General features: G+C 44.1%; 1 protein-coding gene and 1 long non-coding RNA gene across 2 annotated transcripts in view; one reads left to right on the forward strand and one right to left on the reverse strand.

Annotated features, from left to right (window-relative positions):
• LOC100716153 (insulin-induced gene 2 protein-like) overlaps positions 1-21201 on the reverse strand; it is a 182273-nt gene that overhangs the window by 116202 nt on the left and 44870 nt on the right. The gene's annotated exons all lie outside the window — the stretch shown is intronic.
• Positions 12710-15547, forward strand: LOC134476838 (uncharacterized). The gene is made up of 2 exons (XR_010048602.1): positions 12710-12835; positions 14049-15547. It is a non-coding gene; the product is annotated as an uncharacterized LOC134476838 (long non-coding RNA).

A 21201-nucleotide genomic window follows, 5' to 3' on the forward strand; every position in this document is an offset into this window, starting at 1 on the left:
ATGAAATTAAGTGCTAGAAAAATAATTTCTCAGATAACTACAGAGATGGCAACCATAACAAAAGACGTGGTTAATGACTACAGAGCAAATACAGACTTAGAAAAAAAAAAAAAAAAGAGCTTAGGAAAATGATGGAAACCATGAACTCCCAACATAGGAAGGAAACAGAGTCCATGAAAAGAAAGATTTCTTGAGAATAGCAAGAAACCATAAAAAATCAATCCAACAGCTGCAAAGAAAAGTAACATGAAGAGTTGATTGGGCATTAATGTGACAAGCTGAAAGAAAAAATTATGTGTATGCATATGTGTATAAAAAATAGTTAAGATAGTTACACTACTGATTTTTCTGAGTTTGCTGAAGAGAAAGATTTTTACTGGTATTGTTCAGACAATTGAATACAGAGGTTTTGTATTCTGGGTAAATGATTTGGGCATGACAATGTGCAATGTATGTAACATTATTGCCCCAATTGATATGTTTTGAAATTTTGTTATAGTTTTTCTTTCTTCTTTTTTTTTCTTTCTTTTTCTCCTTGAACAAAATGGATTAGAAAAAAAAAGTTGATAGGGGGAGTCCACTGAACAGCCTGGGCTACAAAGTGAGCTCAAAGCCAGCCTCAACTGCAGAGTGAAACCTGTCTCAAAAAAGCAAAAAAATAGTCAAGATTCTGGAAATTCAGTACAAGAACAGAATATTAAAAGCTGCTCAAAAAAAGCTGTTCTAGGGGCTGGGGATTTAGCTCAGCAGCATAAGCGCCTGCCTTGTAAGCAGGCAGTCGTGAGTTCAATCCCTGTACCGATAAAAAGGAAAAAGACAAAAATACATAAATAAAAATAAAATAAAATAATAAAGCCATTAGAGTTGAGTTGGTGGAACACACCTAAAATCTCAGCATGTAGGAGGATTGCTGCAAATTCGAAGTCAGCCTGGGCTACATAATCCAAAACCAACTTTAATGACATAGTGAGACCCTGTCTCAAAAAGCAAAGTAAACCAAAACAAAACCAAAAAGCTGTTAGAGAAAACAAACAAATCACCTATAAAGGAAAACCCATCATAATCACAACAGACTTCTTAACACAAACCCTCAAATCAAGGAGAGCTTGATGTACCCCAGAAAATTATGTTTCAAAATCAAGGAAGAGCCACGTACAGTAGTGCACGCCTGTAATCCCAGCACTCAGGAGCCTAAGGCAGGAGGAACCTTGTGAGTTCAAGACCAGCCTGGGCTACAAAGTGAGTTCAAGGCCAGCCCAAGCTGCACAGAGAGACCCTATCTCAAAAAGACAAAAAAAAAAAAAAAAAAAAATTAGGCAGTTTCTACAATTAAATGATAATGCCAGGACAATATACTACAGCTTATGGAACACAATGAAAACAGTCTTCTGAGGAAATTAATTAATTTATTTATTTATTTATTTTGTTGTGTTTTTCATTTTTATTGGTACCAAGGATCGAACTCACAACCATCTGCTTGCAAGGCAGGTGCTTATGCCGCTGAGCTAAATCCCCAGTCCCTAGGAAATTTATTTATCTATTTATTTATTGTATTTTTGAGAGGGATCTCACTATGCAGTTCAGGCTGGTTTTCAGCTCACTTTCTAGCCCAGGCTGGTCTCGAATCTGCAATGATTCTTCTGCCACAGCCTTCTGAATGCTGGGATCAGAAGTATGCGCCAGCACACGTGGATTATGAAAGAAATTCATGGCAGTGAATTCTCATATTAGGAAAACAGAAAACTCAAACAACCTAATGCTGAACCTCAACACTGTAGTAAAGAAGAGCAAATCAGGCCCAAAGCTCTTGTGAGGAATGAAATTATAAAGATCTGGGCAGAAATTAACGCAATTCAGACTAAGAAAACAAAGGATCAATGAATCGAAGAATTGGTTCTTTGAAAGATTAAATAAAATTGAACACTTCTTAGCCAACCTTATTGTAAAAAGGAAAGAAAAGGCTCAAATCCAAATGAAAAAGCTCCTAACAGTTTCCAAGGCAGAACTGGAAGTTGTTTCAAGGAACAGAGTGAAGATGCTTTGCAGTGTAAAACCGTCCACTCAGCATTTTTTTGTTTTTGTTTTTGTTTTGAGACAGAGTCTCTCCCTATGCAGTTCAGGCTGGCCTTGAGCTCACTTTGTAGCTCAGGCTGGTCTCAAAACTCACAACGATTCTCCTGTCTCAGCCTCCCGAGTGCTGGGATTACAGGCATGAGCCACCACGCCCAGCTGAGACTCAGCCTTCTTGAGAACTGGTGTTCATCTGAAGAAGCAGCTTATTTACACCAACAGACTGGGCAGTAAGAAAATGACCTGGAGGCAACATGTCAGGCTGCTGTGTCTAGTCTGTTTGGCATTACAGATCATCCACACGAGAAACAGCTATCACGCAGAGAAACATACAGGTGGTAGAGAAGTCAGCAATGTCGCCACCCCAGAGCTGAGGCCCACAGCGCTCCCTAGAGCCCTGGATCATTTCAGGGCGGGAGAAAAAGAAGCAGCAATGGCTGGAGACATCAGCCTGTGATCCCGGACCCCAGGGCCCACGGAGCGCATGCGCTGCAGCCGCACTGTTGCAGGAACCAGGTTACCTGCCTGCTAGCGGCCTCTGCGTGTGCCCAGCGCACTTTACAGGCTGCTACTATGAGCGCAATCAGAGGCGCACAGACTGCAGTGCCTTGGGGCACTGAGCCTGGACCATCTGAGGCTGCCGCCTCTGCAGACCTGAAGACCATGACTCACAAGCCAATGAACAAAGTGCATGTGGCATGTGGAGTGTTCTGCAGCCCTGCTTTAGCCATCCACGAAGTGGAAGACAGAAGTGGACAGAAATTCCCACTTGGGGTTGTGAAGACTAAACTGATTCCACACAGTGTAAGAGCCACAGCGTCCCTAGCGGGAAAGCCAAATTATAGATATAGCAAAATTACGTAGAAATTAATAGGCAATCAAGAGAGGGATTGAGTTCTCTTTTTTTTTTTTCTTTTTTAACTTTTTTTTTTTTTTTTTTTTTTGGTCTTTTTTGTTTTTATCGGTACCAGGGATCGAACTCACGACTGTCTGCTTGCAAGGCAGGCACTTATGCCGCTGAGCTAAATCCCAGCCCCCAGGGATTGAGTTGTCAAGCAAATCGATGCAGAAGATATACAGCAACACTGTGGCTGGAGACAACACTGAAGAGGGCCGGCCTCAAGACAGCTGCAACAGCCAGCCATAGCTGGCCTGAAAGCCTCTCTAGTGAAAAACAGTGAAATCACAATGGAACTTGCTGCATAAATCCACAAGATCATTAATACCTACTTTGAGAACTTGTTTTTGTTTTTGTTTTTGTTTTGTTTTGTTTTTGAGACAGGGTCTTGCTATGTAGTGAGGTCTGGCCTTGGACTCACTATTTAGCCCAGACCGGCCTCAAACTCACAAGGGTCTTCCTGACAAAGCCTAAATGCTGGGATTACAGGCATGTACCACCATACCTGGTGACAACCTGTATTCTAATAAGATGGAAAACACAGAAGTGGACAGCTCCCTAGATACATATGAATTACCAAAACTGAATCAAGAAGATATAAAAATTCTAAACAACCAAATATACGTCAATGAAATTGAAGACATAATTTACAACCTGCTAACCAAAAAAAAAAAAAAAAAAAAAAAAAACTAAAAAGGACTTGAAGGGAGGGAAAAGAAATGGGGAAAAAAAGAAGCAAGATATATTGTATATAGGTACAAATTTAATGATGAATGTTATCATTATGCATATCTAAAATATACCAATAAAATTTTATTTATTTTTTTTTTTGAGACAGCATCTCGTTATATAGCTCAGGCTGGCTTTGAGCTCACTTTGTAGCCCAGGCTGGTCTCCAATTTGCAACTATCCTGCCTCAGCCTCCCAAATGCTGGGATTACAGGAGTGCACCACCAAGCCCGGCTACCAATAAAATTTTAAAAATCTATAAAGAAAAAAAAAAACTGGCTGTGGTAGCACATACCTATAATACCTGCACTTGGGAGAGTGAGGCAGTAGGATCACTGTGAGTTCAAGGCCAGTCTGCGCTACAGAGTAAATTCAAGGCTAGTGTAAACTACACAACTAAACCCTGTTTCAAAAAGAAAACAACAACAAAAGCAAAATCCTAGGTCCTGACAGATTCACTGCTGAATTCTACAAATTTTGAGAAGATCTGACACTACTACTCCTCAAACTCCTTTATGAAAATCTTTGTTGTTGTTACCAAGGATTGAACTCATGACTAACACTTTCTAGGCATGCATTTATGACACTGAGCTAATTCCCCAACTCTCTTTAATGAAATCGTAAGGAAAGCAATACTCTCAAACATATTCCTGAAGGGTTGGGGTATATCCAGCTTGATTCCTGGTAGGTATTTGCCCTTCACCAAAAAAAGAAAATGGAGACATCCCTTATTCTTGGACAGCCAAACTCATCCCTGGAAGCAAGCATTACCTTGATACAAAAAACAACTCCCTAGTGAACACAGATAGAAATATCCTCAAGAACAGCTGGGATTGTGGTCAGTGACAGAGTTCTTGCCCAGCACTGGGAATGGTGGTTACATACCTATAATCCTAACACTCGGGAAGTGGAGGCAGGAGGATCATGAGTTTAAGGCCAGCCTGGACTACATAAGTGACTTTAAGGCCAGCCTGCACTACATAGCAAGAACCTGTCTCAAAAAATAAAATAGGGCTGGGGATTTAGCTCAGTGGCATAAGCACCTAACTGGCAAATGCGAGGTCATGAGTTCAATCCCTGGTACCAAAAATAAATAAATAAATAAAAATAAAAATAAATTACAAGATAAAGATGTCTCCTATCACCACTCTTAGTCAATATAGTTCTGGAAACATTACCCAAAGCAGTTAGACAAGAGAAAGAAATAAGATGAATAAGGACAAAAAAAGAAAAACTGTGGAATAGGGATTTAGGTCAGTAGCAGAGGTGATGAGTTCAATTCCCAGTACAAAAAAAAAAAAAAAAAAAAAAAAAGGAAAAGAAAAACAAAAAAGGAAAGTGAGATATTCAATTACCACCATTTTGGCATAAGTGCCTGCCTGGCAAGTGCTAAAGGTCACAAGTTCGTTCCCTGGTACCAAAAAAAAAAAAAAAAATTATTTGTGAATGACATGTACTCTACCTAGAAGACCCCAAAAATTCCACTAAAAGACTTCTAAATTTAATAACCAAATGCAGTTTTTAGCATAGCTGGATACAAACTCAGCACTCAAGAGTCAACAGCATTCCTATATACAAATAATAAACTCAGTGAGAGAGAAATTTGGGAAACAGTACTTTTCACAATAGTAGCCAAAGAAACGAAATACCTAGGAATCAATCAATGAAGGAAGTAAAAATCTTTTACATTTAAAATTACACTACTCTGAAAAATGAGATTGAAGAGAATAGCAGATAATGGAAAGATCTCTTGTTCTTGGGTAGGTAGAATCAATATAGTGAAAATGGCAACATTTCCAAATTATTATAAACATTTGATGCAACTCTGATCAAAATACCAATAACATATCTCACAGATTTGAAGAATACAATTCTAAAATTATTTTGGAACCAGAAGAGACCTAGAATAGCAAAAGCAATTCTAGTAACAAAGGCAAGGCAGGGGGTATCACAATCCCTGAATTACAGTACTGTGATAAACATAACATGGTACTGACAAAAAAAGAAAAAACACAAACCTGAAGATCAGTGGAACAGATTAGAAGATGCAGAAACAACTCCAAGCACACTCAAAAGGGCCAAACATCTTCACTGGAAGAAAGCCTCTTTAATAAATGGTGATAGTGGGGGCTGGGGATTTAGCTCAGCGGCATAAGCGCCTGCCTTGCAAGCAGGCAGTCATGAGTTTGATCCCTGGTACTGATAAAAAGAAAAAGACAAAAAAAATGGTGATAGAGGGCAGGGGATTTAGCTCAATGGCATAAGCGTTGCAAGCACATGGTTGTGAGTTTGATCCCCGGTACTGTTTTAAAAAATGATGAAGATTAAAACTAGACTAAACTAAAATTGAAATGAATCAAATATCTAAACATGAAAACAGAAACAATAAGTCTGCTGGAAGATAGAATAGGTACAACTCCTGAAGACATGATTATAGGCAGACTTTATGAATAAAACTCTGATTACATACAAACTATCATAAAGAATCAACAACTGGGATCTCATTATATTAAAAAGCTTTTTATGCGCGTGTGTTTTTGAGGCAGAGTCTCATTATGCAGTTCAGACTGGTCTTCAACTCACTTTGTGGCCCAGGCTGGCCTGAATTTGCAGTCTTCCTGCCTCAGCCTCCTGAGTGCTGGAATTAAAGGCAGGCACCACCACACCTAGCTGAGTTCAAGGCCTGGCTCTTAGACTATGGACTACACAGTGACTTCAAGGCTAAACAAACAAACATTATTCTGTGTTATGTGAACTTTACCTTGACACTTATTTATTTATTGATTGATTGAGACAGGGTCTCACTAATTTGTACAAGTATTACTGTTGAAGGCCACCATTCTGATCCAGCTCTGTGTGTGTGGCAGTGGGGGTTGAACCCAGGGCTTCATGCATGGTAGGCTAAGGCTCACCAGTGAGCTACACCCTCAGCAATTTACTTTTTTTTTGTCTTTTTCGTTTTTATCGGTACCAGGGATCGAACTGACTGCCTGCTTGCAAGGCAGCCGCTTATGCCGCTGAGCTAAATCCCCAGCCCAGCAATTTACTTTTTTAAAAGCAGAGGGCTTCCTTTCTCATAAAGTGGTAAAAAATAAATAAATAAAAACAGAGGGCAAGGGCCAGGGATTTAGCTCAGCAACATAAGTACCTGCCTGGCAAGCACAAGGTTGTGAGTTTGATCCCTGGTATCAATTAGACATAGCATTAAAACAGAGGGCAGGACATATGGATCCACCAAAGGGAAGGACCTGAGGAGCCTGGATAGGCCCTGGCAGGGGCAGCCCGTCTGTCACCATCTATCTGGGGCAGCGATGAGGTGTGGAGGGTGTAACAAGTATGCTAAGGAGCAAGAAAGTTTCTGCAATGCCCTATGAGGAACCCCCATCCTTGTCTCCAAAAAGTGCTTCCTAGGGAAACAGAAGGGCTCATCACTGTGCCCAACACAAAAGATGTTGGCCTTGGTGAGGAAGGAGCTGAGGTCAGGGAGTCTGCAGTGATATGGTGACACTCGGGACTACAGTTTGCCACCAGCCGTGCTGTAGGAAGACAGTCAAGAGAACAGGGTTGGTGTCTGGTTCTGGCCAGGAAATATGACTCAGACCAGGCACTCCTGAGTAGGAAACCCTGAACAATCTAACCAGACAAGGGATCGAAACAAAAGAGCCCATGACCCAGAACAGGGCCCAAGTATTTTTCTACTGCCACAGGGTGCCCACAACCTGCAAATCAACAATGGTATTAGGTTTGGAGGCTCAGGGTCAGAACAGGGACCCATGGTACAGCTGTGAGTGAGGGATCTCCACAGGGACGAAGGGCATGGAGGTAAGTTTGCACTCCAGGACTGGACTGTAACTGAGAGGCCTGGTGAGGGTGGAAGAGCCAGGCCTACAAAACTGGGTGGGGAATTGCCTGGGGCACCCAGAGGAAGGTGGAGGCCCTGGGAAGGAATTAAGGAAGGTCCTTCCTGAGTTTTTGTTCAAGCTGGGGTCCACAGGGTAGGATGTTCTTTTGCATATGAAAGATGTCCTACCTCTCTTTGTTCTTCCTTAATCTCTGTTTGGTTGCTCTACTTTTCAAATAAACCCTGAAGTGACCTTGCCTGGCTCCACTCATTGCTTCTTGCACTCCTGTATGCTTCTCCAGGGAGAGGTTGGGCCTCTCTTCTCTTGCCTTGTGGGCAACATCTCAGCCTCCACTCCACTTGCCTTGTGGGAAGCATTTTCACAAGATATGCTTCCCTGTACTCCTGGCAGGCAGGCCTGGATCTCGGCACCTGTGCCCCAGTCTGGCACAGTCCGGGCACGCCAGGATGGGTGTGGTGGGCGGACACAAAGATATGAGTACCAGGCTGCATCGAGCTGCCAGAGGGTGGTCCTGGCAGTGAAAGGAGACAGAGGGGGGCCTTGGTGGGAAATGTCTTGTCCTCTGACCTGTGTCATCAGAGAGGTCCTACTTCAGCCACCTGGGATGAAGGAGCCTACAGGTCACTGCAGCTGGACTTACGCTCATTTTAGGCCTACAGTCCTTGTGACCTCATAGCTCTTTCTGGTGCCTGCCTCTGCCATTCTGGGTTTAACCTGAAAATCTTCCCTTTTTTTCTTTCTTTCTTTCTTTTTGTTTTGTGTTGAGATGGGGTCTCTCTTTAATTTTAAGCTGGCCTTATATACACTATGTATTCTAGGTTGGCCTCAAATTCAAAGTGATCCTACTGTCTCATCCTCCCAAGTGCTGGGATTATGAATATGCATCACCATACTCAGCCAAATTTTTCACTATTTGTAAACCAGTGTCCTGAGCTACACTCACTTGTTCTTTTTTTTTTTTTTTTTAACTTTTTATCGGTATTGAGGATCAAACTCATGACCCCCTGTTTGCAAGGCAGGTGCTTATGCTGCTGAGCTAAATCCCCAGCCCTTCACTCACTTGTTCTTTAAAATGCCCCTATATTACCACTATGCTAAAACTCCAGACCTAGAAGCTAATAGGTATGTTCTCAAGGCTTGGGATCCTGAAGTAGTTTCACTTCCCTTTAGCTGCCCCAAAGGTCAAGGTTGAGTTTCTCTGCCCTTAGGCCCATCCTGGCCTCCCTACCAGGACCACCCCCCCCTCATCCTCTAGGCCTCTTCCTTTAGGGTGACACCTTCACAGGAAGTCAGCTGGGTCCTCTCCTTTCTACCTGATATCTGTCCAGCATCTGTTGCTACATATAGTAGGTCCTGTTTTCCATACAGTTCCTATCAGGGTTACTTTTCTCTTGCTGTTGGGACAAAATACCCGACACCCAAAATTAAGAAAGCGAAGGTGTATTTAGCTCATAGTTCATGGAGGTTTCAGTCCTCAACTGGCCGGTCCAAAGTAGGGTGGCATGGCCCAAGGGCAATACTTCAAGGAAGCAGAAGACAGCAAAAGCAAGGAGATCACAAAGTGGTGAGGGGAGTGAGTCTCTTTTCCCATCTTGTTTTTTTGTTTTGGTGCCAGGATGGAATACAGGACCTCTCGATTGCCGCAGTACTTACCTGGTTAAGCTAAATACTCTGGCCCCTCCCTTGTATTGTAAACACACCCCTAGGGTGTGTAAAATTCACACCATCTCAGTACCCTCCTCTTGTGCACAGGCTCAGGATGTTTATAGGTAGAAATCTTTCTCTTTTTTTGGTACCAGGAATCAAACTCATGACCTCGCACTTGCAAGGCAGGCACTTAGGCTGCTGAGCTAAATCCCCTGGCTTTCAGAATGTTTATAAAGTGAGGACCCTAGCCCCTGCTGAATAGCTTGGTTAAACTTCTAAACTTCTCAAGTTAACACAATGTATCAACCCACTATAGGCCCTCAAACTGCAAAGAACATCATCCAACATGGCACAAGGTTGCAAGTATGTGCACAGGACACCAGAGCAGTGGGATGGCATGGCGTGGTATGGTGTACAACCCTCCCCAGTCAGTACACAAGGAAACCCGCAGTCCTTCACCTCTTCACCTAAGAGAGGCCCCCTTGCACACACACCTTTCTAGGTACCCTTTTACTCTTCCAGAAACAGATAGACCTCTTCCAGCCATAAATTCTTTTTTCTTCTTCTTGGCAGTACTAGGAATTTAACTCAGGCCTTCACATTGATCTATGTGCCCAGCACTTTTTTTCTTTTTGTTCAAGACAGGATCTCTCTGTATTTCAGGCTGATCTTGAACTCACTGTGTAGCCCAGGCTGGTCTCAAATTTGCAGTCATCATCCTGACTCAGCCTCTCAAAAGCTGGAATTACAGGTGTGTACCACCATGTCTTGCTACTCTCTCTATAAAGTGTAGTGACAGCTGCTTCATGTGGAACAAGAACATAAAAGTGAACAAGGAAGGCTGGCCTTGGCAAGAGGGAACAGAGATGCATGCACCAGGTGGGAACAACCAGCAAGGAATATGTACCCTACATTTCAGACAATATATATACTGTAATCCCAGCACTCTGGAGGCTAAGGCAGGAGGATTAGAGTCATTGAGAGTCTGAGACCAGCTCTGGGCTACAAAGTGAGCTCAAGGACAGCCTGAACTGCATAGTGAGACCCTGTCTCAAAAAGATAAACAGGGCTGGGGATTTAGCTCAGCGGCATAAGTGCCTGCCTTGCAAGCAGGCAGTCCTGAGTTTGATCCCCAGTACTGATAAAACGGAAAAAGACAAAAAAAAAAAAATAAATAAATAAATAAAAGATAAACAAACAAACAGGGCCTCACTATGTAGTCTTGGTTGACTTTAAACACACTATGTAGCCCAGGCTGGCCTCAAACTTACAGAGGGCCTCCTGCCCCAGTGTCCAGAGTGCTGATATTCCATGTGTGCACTACCATGCCCAGGCTTTTCTTTTGCCTCTAAGGGCCCTCACAGTTACCTGAGAACTGCCTGATTAGTAATTTCAATTATATCTGCAAAACTCCCTTTGCCATGCAATTGAGCTATTCAGCTAATGTGATCATATTACAGGATCTGGAGGCACAGAATCCCAGAGAGCAGCATTTTTATAGTCCTGCCTCCAGCATATCAGCTTGACTTGCTGTCTTAGAATTCCACAGATCAAGCCTGGCTTGGTAGCACATGCCAGTACTTCCAGCACTTAGGAAACTGAGAAAAAAGGATCACCATGACTTCGATGCCAGCCTGGGCTACCTAGTGAGTTCAAGGACAGCCTGAACCTGAACTACATAGGGAGACCCTGTCTTTAAAAAACTCACTTCCTTTTCCCCCTCCAAAAGCTGTAATCCCACAGGGTCAAGCTCAGTGGCAGCCCAGGGTAGAATGGAGCTTTATGTCCCTATTTCTGTTGGGTAAAGGATTCAAAAGACCCCTCACTCACCTTATGGCGGAATGTGGGGGAAAGGTCAGGGAGATGGCGGTGGGGTGGGGGTGGGAACATCTAAGAGGTGTGAGAAGATACTACAGACAGCAGAAGCCAAATCAGGCAGTGCAAATGTGGGCGTTCTGGGGCCTGTGCTGTGGGAGAGCAGAGAGCAGAGAATAGAGGGGCTTGTCAAGCTTGGTAGTATAAGGAACAAGCCCCCTTCATCTTTGATCATGTACAATGGAAAGATCAGGCTGAGAATTGGGAGAGTGTAGCTCTGGCGAGACTTTTTTTTTTTTCTTTTTGGTACCAGGAATCAAACTCAGGGCCTCACACTTGGCAGATAGGCAAGTGCCACTGAGCTATATCCCTAGCCAGAGACTTCATTTCTCAGTCTTGTGAAAGCTGGTACTAACAGGTAGACAGGCACACCCTGGGGCAGTAACAGCAAGCAATCTAACCCATAACATGCAGGTCCCTTCCCCCTTTCCTCATTGGCTCAGGACTACACTACACGGGGTAAAATCTTCCTGGTCACTGCCTAGATCCTTGGTTTCCTACCTCTACAAACATTTTGTGAGTTTAGAGGCAAACGACTAAACCATCAATGGGTAACTTCTAAACTGTCAGTACTTTCCCAATCAAATTAGCACAGTGGGGGGCTGGGGGTTTAGCTCAGCGGCATAAGTGCCTGCCTTGCAAGCAGGCAGTCGTGAGTTCGATCCCCAGTACCAATAAAAAGGAAAAAAGACCAAAAAAAAAAACAAAAAACAAAAAAAAACAAATTAGCACAGTGAATCTATAATTCATTGACCATCTACCCCTTCCTCCTTTGCTTAGGGACTCTTTCAGATGCATTGGCCAGTTGTGGTGGTGCACACCTGTAATCTCAGCACTCAGAAGACTGAAGCAGGAGGATCACTGTGAGTCTGAGGCTATCTTGAACTACATAAGAAACCATATCTCAAAAACAGAAGCATGACCTCAGTCAGAACTATAGGCAAATAGGGAATTTTGTCTACTAGCAGTTTTCCGCTCAGAGTTAAAGATTTTATCTTGAAATTTTTTTTCTTTCTTTTTGAGACAGGGTCTTGCTTTGCAGTTCAGGCTGGCCTTGAGCTCACTTTGTAGCCCAGGCTGGTCTTGAACTTGCAACAATCCTTTCTGCCTCAGCCTCCCGAGTACTGGAATGTGCCACCATGCCTGATGAAACTATATTTTTCATGGCAGAAGCAGAGCCAGCAAGCAGGCAGGCAGGTAGGCCATAATATGGAGCTGTCAGATCAGAAACATTCAGACCTGGTGTTTTTTGCTGTTTGTTTTCTAAGGCTAGAAATGGAACTGTTATGGCTTCACTCTAACCAATGCACCTCTGTCTTGTTCTGTATGCACCATCTCAATAGGGTTAAGTTTCTAATCCTTGTAAAAGCTTAATTTTTAGCTTCTTGTAACTTCCTACCCCCTTTCCGCATGTTATTGCAGGTGTGCTATTCGGAGATGTTTAACCGCAGAGTGGGAGTAGCGGAATGCACCAAGAGCTCCAGATTTTATCAGAACTAAGTCAACTAAGTCGGCAGTTTTATAGCTTTGTGGGGTTTTTTTAGCTTTAAATATCCCTCCCTTAATCTGTTAGGCACACTGTCTCTGGGTTGATCCAAAGGGAGCTGTGTCGCCAGGCCTGGAATAAAGCCTTTGCTCTGAATTTTCTTAATTTCTTGCTTGCTTGGATTTTATTCTGGTGTTCAAGCTGTCTCATTTGAGGGCTCATCTGGGATGGAAGCAAGACCCCCGACTCAATTCTGAACACCTAAAAGTAAGTACTCTGGAGGGTTTGTTTGGACCACTGTCAATTTGTACTTTTGGAGGGGACATCCTCAATTTGGGGAGCAAGGACCTCTTGAGGGCAGAGTCAATTGGTTTTTGGGACGAGCCTTGTCCATTTGTGACTTTTCCCTGAGTGGGAGCTGCTCCATTGGTTAATTTGATAATTCCTCCAGATCCCACAATTTGACCTATTTTTGAACAAAGGCCACTTTTGCTGCAGCTTGTCTTGTCTTGTATGTCTATTTGGTCTAACTGTTCTCCTTTTGGTTACCCAAATCTAACAGAACATTTTCTCCTAGGAACCCCCTTCTACAAGCCCAAAACGAACAAAAGGGATTTTGACCATTATTTTCGTCTCATTATTGTTCTGTCTCTTCCTCCTAATCTTATCTCTGTCTCTTAGATTCTCCCACAGGAAAGAACTGACATCTTTGCCGGCCATGGGGCAAACTGAATCTAAATCCAGCACGCCCCTTAGCCTTGTTCTTGATCACGTCAAAGAATTCAAGCAGTGAGCTAAGGGATATGGGGAAAAGGTTTATCAAACCAGATTAACAAAGGGCTGGGGATTTAGCTCAGCGGCACAAGCGCCTGCCTAAGCGCCTGCCTTGCTAGCAGGCAGTCGTGAATTTGATCCCTGGTACCGATAAAAACAAAAAAGACAAAAAAAAAAAAAAAAAAAGATTAACAACTTTTGTCACACAGGAATAGCCATTAGGGACCCAGAGGGTCTGGCCCCCCTCTGGGTCTTTTAACATGGAGACAGTACAAGCCACTCACTGGTATGTTTTTGGGCCCCTGCTCACCCTGATCAAATTGGCTATATTCAGATCTGGATAGACATAATTTATGCTGCCCCTTCCTGGATTAAGCCCTCTCTCGAAGGAGTCATTGCGGCCCTCAAACCAAAAGTAAAACTCAAAAAGCTACCTTCTGAACCTATGGTGCCTCTGGTCCTGCCCCCTGAAGAAGACCCGCTTGACCTGCTGGAGGCACTCCCGCTGCCTCCCCTGTATCCCACCTCTGACCCCCAACCTGATTCCACTGCTCCATCCCCCCTGCCTAGTCCCATTTCCACCGACACCCATGACCCAAGGCATCTTCAGAGCAGAGCTCTGAGGTGGCCCTGCTTTGTCCATTACGGGAGGTCCCCGCTCTGAGTGGTGGCTCAATGTTTGTGTATACTCCTTTCTCATTTTCAGACCTTTATAATTGGAAAACCGAGGACCCTCCTTTTTCAAAGGATCCTGAAACTCTGATTGACCTTTTAGAATCTGTATTCTCTGCTCATCGCCCCACCTGGGATGACTGCCAACAGATCCTGCACATGCTCTTCAGAGCTGAAGAGAGACTGCGCATCTAAACCTGACTGGGACCCCAACACGGATGGAGATAAGAGGGCTCACGATGATTATCACCTGAGGCTTCTAGATGTGCTCCACGAAGCTGCCAAGAAGCCCACCAACTTGTCCTGAGTGGCTGATGAATCTCCTGCTATGTTCTTAGAGCACCTCCTAGAAACATATAGATTGCATACCCCAATTAATCCTATGGCACCTGAGAATGCACAAACAATTAATATTGCTTTCATGTCCCAGTCAGCTCCCAATGTTAGAAGAAAATTACAAAAGCTAGGGGGCTGGGGATTTAGCTCAGCGGCATAAGCACCTGCCTTGCAAGCAGGCAGTCGTGAGTTCAATCCCTGGTACCGGATAAAAGGAAAGAGACAAAAAAAAAAAAAAAAGAAAATTACAAAAGCTTAAGGAATTTGAGGGAATGCCCCTCAGCCAGTTGATAGAGATAGCACAAAAGTTTTTTGAAAATAGAGAAAATTTACAAGAAGCCACCAACAAGAAAATGACCAAAGTGTTAGAATTACTCCGTGAAAGAGAAACTAAAAAGCCGGCCAATACCAATAAAAAGGAAGCCCAGGGACAACGACCTCCTTTAGATAAGGAACAGTGTGCACATTGCAAAGAGATAGGACATTGGTGAAAGGATTGCCCAAAGTTAAAGGCTAACCTTGAGAGAGAAGCAAAGGCTTTGTTGTCTCAGCAATGAGGAGGTCAGGGCTCATTGCTGCCCCCCCAGCCCCGGATAACTCTTCAAGTGGGGGGACACCCGGTGGACTTCCTGGTGGACACAGGAGCCACCTATTCTGTACTAACCCAACTCTTGGGAAAATTGACCAAAGACTCAGTTAATGTACTAGGAGCCACAGGGGGATGAAGATCACAGCCAAAGGTAACCACCAGTTTAGCTCGACCAGGCCACAAGTTGGTCCACCATGATTTTCTATGGGTACCATAGTGTCCAGACCCCCTCCTAGGATGAGACCTCCTTCATAAATTGCAAGTGCAAGTTGATTTCTTGACAAATGAGCTGAGACTAAGATTGGGAACGGGCTCAACCCAAGGTCCTGAAAAGAGCATTAGAGTTTTAGCCCTTGTCCCAGAAGGAGAAAATTACTGCCTGCTGGAAAATTTGTCCGATTCACCTAAGCTGCCACCTATGGACTTAGAACTAAAATTATTAAAGAAATGGAGACAAGAAATCCCAGAGGTCTCATCCCAAGACTGGTGGTCAACCAAGTGCCCCTTGTAGTAGAGCTCCTACCCCAGGCGTGTCCTGTTTGTTTGTGTCAATATCCAATAAGTCTCCAAGCCCGAAAGGGAATTAAAGTTCACATACAGAGACTAAGAGACAATGGTATCCTCATTCCTTGTGTCTCCCCTTGGAACACCCCTCTGCTTTCAGTCCAGAAACCAGGGACAAATGACTATCGCCCTGTGCAAGACCTCTGGGAGGTCAACAGGTGGGTATTAATTTTACATCCAACTGTGCCTAACCCCTACACTTTACTCAGCCTCCTCAACCCAGAGTGCACCTGGTACTCCGTATTGGACCTCAAGGATGCCTTCTTCACTCTACCTCTCACCCCAGTGAGTCAACCCATTTTTGCCTTTGAATAGACTGACCCAGATTCTGAGGTCATGAAACAACCGACCTGGACTCGGTTGCTACAGGGTTTTACAAACTCACCCACTCTTTTTGATGAGGCCCTGGCCAAAGATCTCTTGGTGTTTCAAGAGGAACACCCTGAGGTGACACTTTTACAATATGTAGACATCTGCTGATAGCCTTCCCCACTTTGGAGTCCTGTCGAGAGGCCACAGGGGAGCTATTAAGAACCTTGGGACAATTAGGCTACAAGGTTTCAGCCAAAAAGGCCCAATTGTGTCACCAAACCGTGACTTATTTGGGCTATGAGTTACAGGGAGGAAAGAGAACTGTATCCAAGGAAAGAATCCAGGCCATATTATAGATTCCTATCCCAGAAACTAAAAAACAAGTATGAGAGTGGGGGCTGTAGGATACTGTAGACTATGGGTTCTAAATTTTACTGAGATAACACACTCCCTGTATGACTCCCTTAAGGGAGAAACTCAAAAATCTTTGGACTGGACAGATGAATATGAATAGGCCTTCCAGCAGCTCAAATGAGCCCTAACAGAGGCCCAAGCCCTGGGACTCCCTGATGTTACCAAGCCATTTACCTTGCCCCTGAGTAGATGAACTCAGGGGCATTGCCAAAGGAGTCCTAACCCAGGACATTGGCCCATGGAAGAGACTGTAGCCTACCTCTCTAAAAGACTTGATCCAGTGGCAGGGGTTGGCCCCCCTGCCTAAGAATATTAGCTGCTGTGGCAATGTTTTTTTAAGGAGGCTAAGAAACTCACTTTTGGACAAAAGATTTCTGTGGTCACCTCCCACAGTTTAGAAACTCTTATCAAGACTCCTCCTGAGAAGTGGCTCTCGGAATGATAGAATTCTGCATGATCAGGCTCTACTCCTAGACCCAGAAGTCGGTGGTTTTTAAGACTTCCTCAGCCTTAAACCTTATGCCTGGTGATGACCCTGGAACTCAAAATCTGCCTCTTCGTGAGTGTGTGGACCTCCTTGGAATGCAGCAGAACCTATGGGCTGAACTTACTGACCAGCCCTTGGAGAATGCTGATAACTACTTCACCAGTGGGAGCAGTTTCATCCAGGATGGCAAACAGTGGCCAGAGCAGCAGTGACCACCAAAAAGGAGGTACTCCTTGGGGCTGGGGATTTAGCTCAGCAGCATAAGCACCTGCCTTGCAAGCAGGCAGTCATGAGTTCGATCCCTGATACTGATAGAAAGGAAAAAGACAAAAAAAAAAAAAAAAAAAAAAAAAAGAAAGAAAGAAAAGGAGGTACTCTGGATTAAGCAGTTAGAGCCTGGCACCTCAGCCCAAAAGCCTGAGCTCATTGCTTTGACTGAAGCATTAAAGTTAGCCACCAGGAAGAGGATAAATATCTATACCTACAGTAGATATGCTTTTGCTACTGTACATGTACATGGAGCCATCTATCAAGAGCGAGGTCTCTTAACCTCAGCCGGGACTAAGATAAAAAATGCCCCACAGATTCTAGACTTGTTGGCAGCTGTCTGGCTACCTCAGCAGGTTGCTATTATTCATTTCAAGGCTCATCAGACAGGAGAAGACCCCATCATCCAAGGAAATAATTTAGCAGACCAAACCATTCGGAAAAATAGCAACCACATCAGAGGGGCCTACCGAGGAAGTAGCTGCCCTGATGTTGGTTCCTCCTACCTTATCAGAACCAATTTATACAAAGAAAGACCCACAATTAGCATCTCAGCTTAGAGCAAAGCTCTTCACTCTTCACTCCAGGGAGTTGGTACCATTTACCAGATAAGCAAGTGCTGTTGCTAGAGGCACTAGAAAGGTGAGCTGCCACACCAGGCTCACCAAACCACCCATTTAGGGGGAACCAAACTTACTAAATTGTTCAGAACTTGGTTTTTCGTTCCAAGACTCTCCAAATTGACCACCTCTTTGAGCTCCAGATGCTCACAGTGTCTGTTGGTAAACCCGACCAGGAGTTTGCCAGTGGAAACTACCCAGCATTGAGGAATGGCCCCAGGAGAACACTGGGAAGTAGACTTTACAGACATGGTAAAGCCTGGTTTACAGGGACATCGCTATCTCTTGGTATTAATAGATATTTTTACTGGCTGGGTAGAAGCTTTTCCTACTAAGTCCAAGTCAGCCTTAGTAGTAACTAGAAAACTATTGCAAGAGATCATACCTCGATTTGGCCTTCCACTATCCATGGGGTCTGATAATGGCCCAGCTTTCACATCCCAAGTCACCCAAAAGTTAGCCCAGGCATTAAGAATTGATTGGAAACTTCACTGTGTCTATCGACCACAAAGTTCAGGACAAGTAGAATGTATGAATCCAACTCTCAAGGACACTTTAGCTAAGCTGTCTTTAGAAACTGGTAATAATTGGGTGAGCCTTCTTCCATTTGCACTGTTAAGAACTCGATGTACCCGGGCTGGGGATTTAGCTCAGCAGCATAAGCGCCTGCCTTGCAAGCAGGCAGTTGTGAGTTCGGTCCCCAGTACTGATAAAAAGGAAAAAGACAAAAAAAAAAAAAAAAACTAGATGGCCCCTCCACTGGTCCTGAAACTGTCAGAGGACAAATTAGTAGAAATAACTAACCAAGATCTCATTAAGTCCCTGCAGACACTCCAGCCTGTGTTGGCCTCGATCCACTAGCTGTTTAGACAAAAACACCCAGACCCACCTTCGGAGACACCACTAATGAATCCCATTGAACTGGGTACTTCAGTCCTGGTGCGACACCATCAAGACTCCCTCAAACCCCACTGGGAAGGACCTTTCACCGTGGTGCAAGACTGCAGTCAAGGTAGCTGGAAAGACTCTGTGGATTCACCATAGCCATGTAAAGCCACTGGAAACGGCGGATGACGAGGACCACATCCAATGGATTGTACAGCAGACTGGTAACCCCTTAAAGTTAAAACTGACTAGACTTAGTTAGATTGCATCAGGCATGTACTGCTTTAGCTTGCTTGCCTTTGCCCACTACTGGGGATTTTCATAGCGCTGTTACCGACCTCACATGGCAGGCTCAGACCTCCTGTAAGCCGAGAACAGCTGTTAAAATCTTTGTACCGGAGTCTTTGTGATCGAGGAGGAGGCCAATTTCCTGGTAGTAATGGGGGGCGAATTGTTCAGACAAGTCACACAGATTATGGAAACAAAATAGCCATTCTTGTTGCTAGGCCTGCAGCTACAGGAGTTACTCAAATGTGGGAATGCAAAGAAAAACCTCCTGTGATAGCTAAAATAGGCGCCAACCGGGGCCATGCCCTAAGGATTGTCCTTATTATTCAGAAATGCTTTCCTCCTGCTATGACTCAGTGCAGGAATGCACAGGAAAAGACAGCAAGACTTATTTCACTGCTGAGCTTCTGAGGACACGCATTGGAAGGGCTGGAGGCAACTGGTCTGTCACTCCAACAGTAATAGGAAATTCAAAGTAGGCCCAAGCCTCACGTAACAGCACGATTGGTAAAGCAGTGTGCTGGAGTAAGGTGGCCCCAATACATGTCTCTGATGGAGGTGGTCCACAGGATAAGACCAGAGAACTCAGGGTTGAAGAATGGTTTAAACAGATTATAGAGATAACATTTCCCCAGGTGCATTACCACCCCTTGATGCTGCCTAAATCACGGGGAATTGATTTGTATGCTCAGACTTCTGATATTCCAGGAGCCACTTATAGGGCCTTGAATGCTTCCAACCCGACTTTAGCTAAAGATTGTTGGCTATGTATGGCACAAGGCTCTCCCATGCCTCTTGCAATCCCCTCCAGTGCCCCCCTGACCACACTGGAAGAACCAGATCACTTAAATTGTAGTGCTGGTCTTCCCTTTAGAGTACAATCAGTAGGGTTTAAGGACTCTCCCTGTCTCCAAGGAAGTTTTCATAATGATACTTCTGACATTGACGTGGGGTTCATTGCTTTTGCTAACTGTAGTTCTACAATTAACCAGACTACCTCTCTTTGTCCTGCCAAAGGACAAGTGTTCATCTATGGAGGCAATCTGGCCCATACTTTCCTCCCAACCAACTGGTCAGGAATATGTGTCACAGCTGTCCTGCTGCCTGACATAGAGGTTTTACCCGGGGAAGAGTCTGCCCCATTCCTATCCTGGATTACATTACAGGCCACTCAAAGAGGGCAGTTCAATTTATCCTTTTATTGGTGGGTCTGGGGATATCAGGAGCCTTGGGTATGGGGGCAGCAGGAGTGGGGGTCTCTGTTCAACTTTCCAACCAGGTCGTCAATGATATGCAGGCATTATCTAGTACCATTCAGGACATTCAAGATCAAATAGATTCATTAGCTGAAGTAGTTCTTCAAAATAGAAGAGGGCAAAAAATAAAATAGAAGAGGGCTAGTCCTCCTGATGGCAAGACAAGGAGACATCTGTGCGGCATTGCAAGAACGATGCTGGTTTTTTTTTTTTTTTTTCTTTTTTCTTTTTATCAGTACCAGGGATCGAACTCACAACTGTCCGCTTGCAAGGCAGGTGCTTATGCCGCTGAGCTAAATCCCCAGCCCCTACGATGCTGCTTTTATGTAAACAAGTCTGGCATTGTTCAAGATAAAATCAGGAGATTGCAGGAAGATCTGGTAAAAAGAAGAAGAGAGCTATTTGAAAACCCCTTTTGGAGTGTCTGGAATGGAATTCTGCCTTATCTTGTGCCCTTGCTTGGACCATTGCTAGGGTTGCTACTCATGATTTCAGTAGGTCCTGGTATAATCAATAAACTAACTGCATATATTAGACAACAAATGCAGAACATAAAGCTGATGATGATCCCTCAGCAAGCCTATGAACTTATTCCCCAGGATCTATAACATTAGTCCAAAGACTTGGTCTCAGTCACAACATCAGAGGGGAATGTTATGGCTTAACTCTAACCAATGAGCCTCTGTCTTGTTCTGTATGTGCCGCCTTGACAGGGTTAAGTTTCTAATCCTTATAAAATTTTAAGTTTCAGCTTCTTGTAACTCCCTACCCCTTTCCACATGTTAGTGCAGGTGTGCTATTCTGAGATAATGTTTAACTGCAGGGTGGGAGTAGCAGAATGCACCAAGAGCTCCAGATGTTATCAGAACTAAGTCGAAAGTTTTATAGCTTTGCGGTTTTTAGCTTTAAATATTCCTCCTTAGTCTGTTAGGCGTGCAGTCTCTGGGTTGATCCAAAGGGAGCCACGTCGCCAGGCCTGGAATAAAGCCTTTGCTCTGAATTTTCTTAATTTCTTGCTTCCTTGGATTTTATTCCGGGGTCTGAGCTATCTCAGTAGCTCACGCCCGTAATCCCAGCACTACGGAGTCTGAGGCAGGAGGATTGTTGAGAGTTTGAGACTAGCCTGGGCTACAAAGTGAGCTCAAGACCAGTCTGAACTGCATAGCAAG

This window comes from Cavia porcellus, unplaced genomic scaffold (assembly GCF_034190915.1).
Source record: "Cavia porcellus strain 051 isolate PalLab524CR breed Dunkin Hartley unplaced genomic scaffold, mCavPor4.1 scaffold_7, whole genome shotgun sequence".
Lineage (NCBI taxonomy): Eukaryota > Metazoa > Chordata > Mammalia > Rodentia > Caviidae > Cavia > Cavia porcellus.